This window comes from Castanea sativa, chromosome 12 (assembly GCF_040712315.1).
Source record: "Castanea sativa cultivar Marrone di Chiusa Pesio chromosome 12, ASM4071231v1".
In the NCBI taxonomy this organism is placed as follows: Eukaryota; Viridiplantae; Streptophyta; class Magnoliopsida; order Fagales; family Fagaceae; genus Castanea; species Castanea sativa.
In genome coordinates this window covers 20,908,592-20,919,513 of record NC_134024.1, presented here as the reverse complement: position 1 = coordinate 20,919,513, position 10,922 = coordinate 20,908,592, and the positions used below count along the sequence as shown (strand labels likewise).

General features: G+C 31.2%; 1 long non-coding RNA gene across 1 annotated transcript; it reads left to right on the top strand.

Moving 5' to 3' along the window:
* Positions 1–8,642: 8,642 nt before the first annotated feature.
* On the top strand, positions 8,643–10,160 carry LOC142619133 (uncharacterized). The gene is made up of 3 exons (XR_012841451.1): positions 8,643–8,752; positions 8,908–8,960; positions 9,727–10,160. It is a non-coding gene; the product is annotated as an uncharacterized LOC142619133 (long non-coding RNA).
* The last annotated feature ends 762 nt before the right edge of the window (positions 10,161–10,922 follow it).

The window sequence follows — 10,922 nt, the reverse complement described above, 5'->3', positions numbered from 1 at the left end:
TGGTCTAAATATGTCACCAGATAAATAATAAATCAAGAAAATAACCATAGAGTGATGAAGTGGAATATGCATGGATACATCCATGAGAAAAAACACTACGAGAGTTAACCCTAACCCCAAGAAAAATTCACTATTCATTAAAGTCGAAGTGTAAGATTGAAATATACCCTTATCGCTAATTGTAATCTCTTGTAAATGGTCTTGTCCAATCAAATTGTTCCAAGCCTCTTGAACTTTTCGAATATGAATCCATGCTCAAGCCTTCAAGAATTTCTTGATGATTTGATTTCCACAATTACCTTAGGATGACTCTGCAACTTCAACCTTGATCTACAATATGGTAGTAACAACACATGAGAATATCTACTCTATTTGCTTCTGTACTCAAGCGTTGATAGTTGGTAGTTGGAGGTTCGAGTTCTCTCTTTGTATATAATATTCTTTTTCTTTTCTTTTTTTGTCTCTACAACCTCTTGAAAGTCGTACTTAATGGGTCTTTAAATATGTTCTCTAATTAGGGTTACAATAATCGATATCATTAGTTGGCTTAAAATAAAACATATTAGGAAAAAAAAATTTCCCCATTCTTGATTAATCGACGCTCAATCGAGAGCAAGTCTAGATTACAGAATCTTCTTTCTATCGAGCAGCTTCTTGAATATTGATCTTGTACTTGATATTTGATACTTACAACTCAAAACATGTTGTTATGTATTTGCCAACGCTAAACCTAACATATACATTATTAGAGAAGTGTTAAAAAATTCTTAGCTACAAAACTATCTAAAGTTTTTCGAATACTAAATACTCAGTCGTCCCAAAATCTTGGTTAGAGATACTCATGATCTCATGAATATGAGGAGGCCTTAATTAGAAATCTAAACTGCTAAAATAACTTTGTTGCTCTCAAAAAAACTTTGTAGAGTTCACTGTATCATAAATTTGATTTAGGATATGTATTTTTTTATTTTTTGAGAAAGATTTAGGATATGTTCGAAATGCATATGCTTGATAATCATGAGGCCAAGGCCAAGCCAATGGTACTGATCTTACTAAGCTCCCAAATTATCTTACCTTTTAGATATAAGCAAAACATGCGTTAGAAATGCATCAAGCATATGGATTTAGGATTGATGCATTTGTAACACATGTTTTGCTTATGTCACGAGTGACATGACTCATGTTTACTAAAAGGTAAGATAATTGGGGGGAAAAAGAGTTGGTAAGATAGTAACATTGGCCTGGCATTGGCCTTATGATTACAGAGAGTAGTATCTGTTGCAAACCAACCACACTATAAATAGCCTCACCATTCTTCAATCTTCTTCACTTCTCAACTCTCATAGAAACCATTGTGATCACAGAGAGTAGTATATAGATATCTGTAGGAAAACTCCAATGGAGGAGAATGGAGAAATTCTCAAATTCTCAAACAGCAACATCAACAGAAACATCAACAGAAAAGTTTGTGCTCACAACGAATCAGCGAATTACCAGATTTCCACAGTATGACTCACCTTCAAAGTAAGCAATCTCTTTCTTCCTGTCACAATCACAAACGTTAACACATCTTTATACAAATGGTTTCATATATGTGATGGGATATTATATGTACATGCATGTTGTTATAATTTTCTGATGGTATGTGCTTCGTAACTTTGGATGCAGTTCCTAGAACATTCATGGATGCAGCTATTTGAGGTGGGAGTGTGTAACCAGTGGTATAGATCTTACCCTTTTTTTTATTCTCTTTTGGTTTTGTTATTCTAAAGCTTATGATATATTAATTTTAATAAAAAAGTTTTGTTTTTACATCTATGTAAATCTATAATTCATTTTAATAAATCTATCTTGTGTTACATAAATGATAATACTAGATTATTTTGATATTTTTCACTGTTTTGAATTAAGATTTGACTTTTTGGGTGGTTGTTACCTAAGATCTGCACATAATTAGCATAATAATGTGGACAACCAACTACAAATTCCGAATCTACTATTTTATTATTTTTAGATCAGTCCTATATTTTATGTCAAACAAAATCTTTTGACACGTTTTCAATGCAGATAAAGTTTTGGAATTTATTTTCTTTTACTAATGTTATTTAATTTTAGTGACTAAAGATTACAACTTTAAGAATTTTGCGTGATTCGATGTACCTTTTGTTCATTTTTTATTGTTTATTTGCTGAAAGCTAGTTAAAATACCGTTGTATGCATGATTCGATGTACTTTTTGTTCTTTTTTTTATTATTGTTTATTTGCTCGAAGATAGTTAAATTAGCGTTATACCTAAAGAATATTAAGACTATAAAAAACTTTCTAGGCAAATAAGCTAATTAAAAATACTTCTCAATGTCTAGTACATCCCCATTAACAACTCAATAGTCTCAACGATCACATAATTTTTCCTTTACCTATATATGAAAGTGTCAAATATTCAGGATGTGCTTACATATTTTTTCTTTTATCAGGTAAGAATTTTAATCTCCAATTTTTATTTAGTTAGTAGATGTCAAATATTTAGGATGTGCTTACATATTTTTTCCTTTATCATGTAAGGATTTTAATCTCCAATTTTTATTTAGTTAGTAGGGTGGGTTTTTATCTCCACTTTTTGTTTAGTTTCTCATTAAAAGAAGAAAAAATTTTAGTTAAAAAAATACTAGAGAAAGTACTGAAGGTAAGCCAAACCTCACTTTAGCCTGCACCTGGAATCAAAGAGCTTGAACTCTGCTTATCAAAAGGAAAACAATTCAGCTTCTTTAATCAGAAACGTTGGTGGTGCCGCTTGCCAGTTAACATGCTCAAGATATCCCAAGAAGGTTGTCAAACTCAACGAAAACTACTGAACACCTTGCCGATATCTTCCAGTAGGCCATATGAAGCGGGTGAACAATATCACTATCAGATAATGTGTACAATACGCTTAATTACTATGGCTTATACTAGCTTCAAACCATTGATTGTACAAGTTAGACCAGTGATTTACCAGATGTCTGTTATTAGTTTTCATTGCAATGTGTAGTTTCACTATCTCTTTATTTATTAATGAAATGAACAAAACATTGTATTTAGAAAGGAAGATCATGAATGTCAAAGCCTGAACTTTATGGAATTAATATTGTTTGTGGAAAGGTGAAAAAATAGATCCTATCGCAACAGTATTGATTTTACTTACAAAACATTTTGGTAAGTTTGTTACAAGATTGATTTAGTATAAGAGTTGAATGGATATATTTTTACTAAATTCCAATCTTAATTTAACTACTAATTGGTAGTTTCTTTTTAAACCCCATCGTACTTGAATTACTTCGATTTCCTGTTGTTGAGAGGCTAATTGGACATTTGAAGTCACTGAATAATGAAACTTTTGGCTGAGTCAAATAATTCTGATACTAGTCACTCAGATTATAACCTTCTATATCAAAGCATTTTTAAATTCAATCCTCATTTCATTCTGATAGTAAATATATAGGATTTTAGAGCTTCAGACATTTTTGATACTAGTCATTCAGATTTTTTTTTTTTTTTTTGCTTGCTATGTAATCAAAAGACCTTGCAAAATTTAGAAAGAAGATAAAACTAACAATTATTTCCTGTCATTTCTGAAAGACCCAAAGGGAAGGTTTTTAAAGTAGCTGGTGTAGCAGGGAGAAGGTGCTTGAGAGGTTCTAGAAGTACTTCTGTGATACAAGGATCAGTTGGTCCAAATATTTCACAAATGGTCACACTGGTAGTGTGGTTTACACATCTTGTGGTACACTGCTTGAACCTAGTCATTGGATGTGGTTATAGTGGTTAACCTTCAACTTTACAGAGCTGTTGGATGTGGTCATTCATAGTCATGGTATGATACTGTGGTGAAAGTTTCTGAAGAATGCATGGTATTTAGAGTTCATACTTATTCTGTTACATTGTATGCGCCGAGTGGATGAGTCTGAATCAGTGATTTACCAGCTTTTCAGCTTCATAATCCAATTGAAATGCACCATATTATCTCGATCGATTCACTATGTGTAGAGATTTCAGAATATTCTAAAGTACTCTTCAAAAAATCTTAAAGGCATATAAGGACATTTAAAAAAATATTGTATTAGAAATCAATTACATTGAAAACAATCCCAAAAATTCAAATAGTGCATCCAAAATTCAAATTTACATTCAAAATTTTCAATTCCCCTCGTACATCATGAATCCTGATTAAAAAATTTTATTTCTCGGTATATTTTAGTCACAATCACACTAGTTGGAATGGATTCTTTTTTTAAACAAAAATATTCACATTTCTTTTTATAGTTTTTGTTAACAATGTCTCTACTTTTTTTTGTTAAACTTTAAACTATGATGTAAGGAGCTCTAAAAGAAGGGGGAAAATAGTGGAAAGGTGAGGTCAAAGTTATAAATTTGAAGAGTCCGAATTTGGTAAGAGCGGGGTGTAAAACCCATGTTTTACACCATCCAATAAGAGATTGCTACATCATCATTTTACTTAAAATTTAATACATCCTACCATGCCTAATAACATATCGATAAACTCCTAATTTAGTTGGATTTTTATATGGGTATTACAATTTGTTGGGTGTGATTGTACTTATTCTCAAATATGTAATAAGATGATGTGGTATGTTGGAATTGGAGGGATAAAAAATGGGTTTTACACCATATCCTTACTGAATTTAATTTCAAATTTGAAACTTTTATCTTAAAATGAAAGAGGACTAGATGACAGGTTGAAAAGATTGAGAGTGAGGAACTTGCTCAATTAGTAGAAGCAAAATTTGGTGTGTTTGTGAAAACCCCAATTTGAAAACATAACCAAATTGGGTTTTATTGCATTGCCATATTATAATTAATTAATTCACATAGAAAATCGGGGAAAGAAAGTTCCATTTGTAATTGTATTATCAAATCTTTGCGTATAAACTTAGACACTTCTATGTAATGAAGTAGTTCTTCGATTTAAGTATTCTAGACACTTAATGTATGGCACCTAGCAACTGTATGCCTAGGCTTTATTTTAGGGTCCTGTTAATGGCGTCCTTAAGGTATTTGTTAATTGACTGTTTTAAGAAACTTCTAATCTCTTAGGGCATCTGTTAATTTTTCTCTGTATTTTATTATGTAAGGAGCTCTAAAGGAAGAAAAAATAATAGTGGGAATGTGAGGTCAGAGTTATGAATTATAAACTTTTATCTTGGAATGGAAGAAAAGTAGATGACATGTCAAAAATATTGAGAGTGAAGAACTTGCTCAAATAGTAGAAGGCAAATTTAGGGGTGTTTCCAAGAAACCAAATTGGAAAACATAGCCAAATTAGGTTTTATTGTGCTACCATATTCATTAACTAATTCACACAGAGAATTTGAAATAATCTTTGCATATAAACTTAAGAACTTCTATGTAATGAAGCAGTGCTTCAATTTAAGACTTCTAGACACTTAATGTATGGCACATAGCAATTGTACCTAAGTTTTATTTTATGCTCAATACTACTTTATGTGTATTTTTCAACCAATGAAAATTAAACTTTGATATTTATATAATAAAGTTCCCAAATTTTATGCAAAAAATAAAAATTTTGCCCTTGAAAGTTCAATTCAACTTTTAACTTTGTGTTAGGTCATGTTTTGAATTATTTCATGTGGTAAAATGACTTTTTTAACCCTAGACTTGTGAAATGATGGCTTTGCCCCTGCTTTAAGATCTTTTAATCATAAATTTTGATTTTTACTGTCAGAGATTTAGACCCTAATTGTACCAATTAACCAATTTTAAGGCCAAGAGTATTTAATTAACTAATTATGATCAAGTGATTCAAACCTTGGTTAAACAATCACATAACAATACTGCAAAAAAATATATAATAAACACAATGGAAATTAAATGAGGCATATGGTGGCAAAGAGAAAACGCTAGACGAAAAAAACTCTCCAAGGATTTATCCACCAACCAAAAGGAAACAAATACACCATATAAAGAATGGAAGATTACGACATATTTAAATCTAAATCTATTACTACCTCAAGTAGACTTACTGATGTGATCACAAGTAACACCAAAACCATGGACTCTTCTATCATAGACTTATTTGACGTGAACACCTGCTCAGGCCTTTAAGAACCCTCTTGAAGCTTCTTCGTAGCAACTTATCTGTTCAGTCATTGCAATAGCTTCAACTTAATCATGAAATCTTGAATAATCTTAAAACCTTGATCATGCTTTTGTGAGAACTTTGTTAAACCCCACCTTAAGTGTGCAATACACAACTCTCAAAAGTCTCAAATCGCGTCCTCTAGGTTTCCTTTTATACATTAAATTGGAATCCACAAAACATTAAAAGTTTTGAAAGCTAAATCGGGATTTTGATTGCATCATTCTTGATGGATCAACTTTAGCAAACTATGTGTCAAGATCTCAATCGATTTACTATGTGTCAAGATTTCATAACCTACAACCTTTTGTGCAATCATGGGCACATGTCTTGGTCTTGGACTTGAAATAAACTTATAAGATACAAGTTTGCTCATGGTTTGCCAACCTAATACTATGAACCCAACATTTACCTTTTACAAAAATAGAAGTTTACGTATCATTTAAAATCTTAAATTATGTGATATATGTATAAAAGGCAATGTAATTGTTTTTGTTATGTCACTTATCCAGCAGCACATAAATCGTACATCTAAGATATATATAAGGTAAATTGCAAATTATATCCTTAAAGTTTGGGAGTGTTTAAATTTCACACCCTAACGTTTCATAATTAGAATTTTACACCTCCAAATTCTAAAACTTCAAGGTATAAAACCTAAACACTCCAAACTTTAGGGAGTAAAATCCAAACACCCCTAAACTTTAAAGGGTAAAATCTAAATTCTAAAAACGTCTAACGTTTCATAATTAGAATTTTACACCTCCAATTTTAAAACTTCAGGGTATAAAATCCAAACACCTCAAACTTTAGGAAGTAAAATTCAAACACCCCTAAACTTTAGAGGGTAAAATTCAAATTCTAAAAACGTCAGGGTGTAAAATCCAAACACCTCTAAATTTCAGAAGGTAAAATCTAAATTCTGAAATTTCAAGAGGTCAAATCCAAACACCCCAAAACTTTAGAGGTATAATTTGAAATTTAGTGATTTATCCTATATTTTATTTGAGAAGAAAAAAAGTCAGATAATTGATTATAATTTATAAAAATAATTGTAACAAACTTTTTTAAAAAAATATTTAGAAGTACTGGTCCCAAGAGGGTTCAAATTTGTACTACCGAATTCTCAAAAAGATAAGAACCATTGGGTTGGCCTAGAAATTATCGTAGGTTCTCGAAGTATACGTTACATACCTAAGTAGACGTTACAAACCTACCACACTATAAGTCGCCTCACCGTGCTTTAGTCTTCTTCACATCTCAAGGAGAGAATCAATCTACTATATATATATATAACAATGGGAATTAAACGAAGCATATGATACGGTGACAGAGAAAATGTTAGATAAGAAAAACTCTCCAAAAAATTTATCCACCAACCTCAAGGAAACAAATCTACTATGAAATAATGGAAGATTACAACATATTTAATGCTAAATATATTGTTAACTCGAGTAGACTTATTGAGGTGACCACACAACTCTAAAACCAAGGACTCCTCTTCCATGGACTTCTTATATGAAAGCCTACTCACTCCTTCTAGGAATCCTCTTGAAGCATCTTTGTTTACTCATTAAAACAATTTCAACTTGATCATAAAATCTTGCATAATTCCTTGATTACTAGGTGATGCTTTTGTGAGAATTTAGTAAACCCTTACCTTAGGTGTGCAAGACACAGCTTTCAAAGTCTAAAATCGCACCCCCTTAAGTATTTTTAATACCTTAACTTGGAATTCACAAAACCCTAAAAAGTTATGTCAAATGATTAGGTTGTTTCAAGATTATAACAGCATTATTATCTCAATGGATCGAATTTAGTAAGCTACGTGTCAAGATCTCGATCCATATACTATGTGTAGAGATTCCAAAAATTACAAAACTTCTCCTGTAGTCATAGGTACACATCTTGGACTTCAAGTCAACTTACAAGCTACAAGTGACACCAGTTTGCTCACGGTTTGCCAACTTAATACTAAAAACCTAAAATTTACCTTTTACAAAAAAAACAATGTTCATGTATCATTTAAAATTTTAATTGTAGTAACATATGTAAAAAATGCTTGATACAGTTTTACATGTTATGATTATTTCAAGTATCCAGCACATTTAAAGGTAAGGCAATTTATTCCTAAAATTTTTCAAAAAAGAAAAAGGTAAATAATTTTTATTTCTAAAGGGGGTAAGATTAGTATACTATTGGTCCCAAAAGGGTTCAAATTTTTCTCTTGTACTATTGTACTATCTAACCCTCAAAAAGATAAGTACAATTGGTGGTTGGCCTTGAAATTAGCATACGTTCTCGAAGTATGAGAAGTATACGTTACATAGCTTATACGTTACAAACCAAACACACTATAAATAGCCTCACTATGCCTTAGTCTTCTTCACTTCTCAATCCTCATAGAAACCCTTGTGAATGTGATCAAAGAGAGAGTGAGCAATATAGATATTTGTAGGTAAACTCCAATGGAGGAGAATAGAGAAATTCTCATATTCTCAAACAAGAAGAGAATCAAACAGCAGCATGAACAGAAAAGTTTGTGCTCACAACGAATCAGCGAATTACCAGATTTCCATAGTATGACTCACCTTCAAAGTAAGCAATCTCTTTCTTCCAATCACAAACACATATCTTTATAGTTTATACACACAAATGGTTTCATATATATATCTGTGATGGTATATATCATATATATACATACATGTCGTTATAATATTCTGATGGTATGTGCTTTGTAACTTTGGATGCAGTTCCTAGAACATACATGGAGGTAGCCAGATGAGGCGGGAGCCTGTAACCAGTGGTATAGATCTCACCCTTTTTCTTATTCTCTTTATGATATATTAATTTATTTTGTTTTCATCTATGTAAATCTATAATTTTAATTGAAAATCCATCTTGTGGTATACAAACCCTAGATTATTTTGATGTTTTTCACTGTTTTGAATTATGCTCTGGCTTTTCAGGTGGTTGTTACCTTAGATCTGCACATAATTAGCATATAATTAATATGAACAACCAACTACAAAGTCCGAATCTACTTTTTTTTTTTATAGATCGGTGGTGTATTTTATGTCAAATAAAATCATTTGACATGTTTTCAATGCCGATAAAGTTTTGGATTTTTTTTTTCTTTTAATTAATGTCGTTTAATTTCAATAACTAAAGACTACAACTTTTCAAATTTTGCGTGATTCGATGTATCTTTTATTATTGTTTATTAGCTTAAAGTTAGTTAAAATACCGTTATACCTAAAGAACATTGATAGTATAAAAAACTTTCAAAGGCAAGTAAGCTAATTATTAAAAAAAAAAAAAAAAAAACCTGATGGCAAACAACATATTTTTCAAAATTCTTAAATATCTTATAAGACTTGTATCTGTTAAAGCAACATTAAAAAAATAAATCTTGATTATAATCTACTTGATCTATCTAGATAGTACTTCATAATGTCTAATACATCCTCATTAACAACTCAATAGTCTCAACTATCACATAAATTTTCCTTTACCTACATATGAAAGTATCAAATATTCAGGACGTGCTTACATATTTTTTCTTTTATCAGCTTTGCGGTGATTAAGATCTGTCCTTAATGACATCCCAACATCATAAATGAAGAAAATTAGATGTTATTAAGGAAACAACATGAAAGCATTGGCTCACTTTGGCCTGCACATGCAATCAAAGAGCTTGAACTCTGCTTCTCAAAAGTAAAGCAGTTCAGCTTCTTTGATCAGAAACATTGGTGGTGACGTGCTTTATAGCTTAACCACTGCTTGCACGTTCACATGCTCAAGATATCCCAAGAAGGTTGTCAGGCTCAACGAAAATTACTGACCACCTTGCCGATATCTTCCAGTAGGCCATATGAAGCGGGTGAACAATATCACTATCAGATAATGTGTACAGTACGCTTAATTACTATGGATTATTCTAGCTTCAAACCATTGATTGTACAAGTCAGATCAGTGATTTACCAGATGTCTGTTATTAGTTTTCACTGCAATGTGTAGTTTCACTATCTCTTTATTTACTATTATGAAATGAACAAAACATTGTATTTAGAAAGGAAGATCATGAATGTCAAAGCCTGAATTTTATGGAATTGATATTGCATGTAGAAAATTGAAAAAATAGATCCTGCTCAACCGCAACAGCATTGATTTACTTGCAACATTTTTTGGCAAGTTTGTTACATGATTGATTTAGTATAGAGTTGATCGAATGGATATATTTTTACTAAATTCTAATCTTAATTTAACTACTAATTGGTAGTTTCTTTTTAAACCCTATCGTACTTAGAATTACTTCGGTTTTCCTGTTGTTGTGAGGCTAATTGGACATTTGAAGTCACTGAATCATAAAATTTTTGGCTTAGTCAAATAATTTTGATACTAGTCACTCAGATTGTAACTTTCTGTATCAAAGAATTTTTAAATTCAATCCTCATTTCATTCTGATAGTAAATATATGGGATTTTAGAGCTTTGGACAACGCTTTATTTCAATGAAAAATAGAAGTAGGTTTGGAGCTAGAAGGCTTTAATTATCAAAAGAGTATGATATTTAAGGGACAAAAATAGAACCTAAAGGTTTGGAAAATGCTTCATTTCCATATCATAACATTTTTCATTCCAGTAATGAGTCAAGTTTATTTATTATTTGTAGTGCTGGTTTCCCTCAAAAAAAGAAAAAAGAAAAAGTTTATAGTGCTGGTCATTTCTAAAAGGACCCAAGGGAAGGTTTTTAAAGTAGCTTGAGT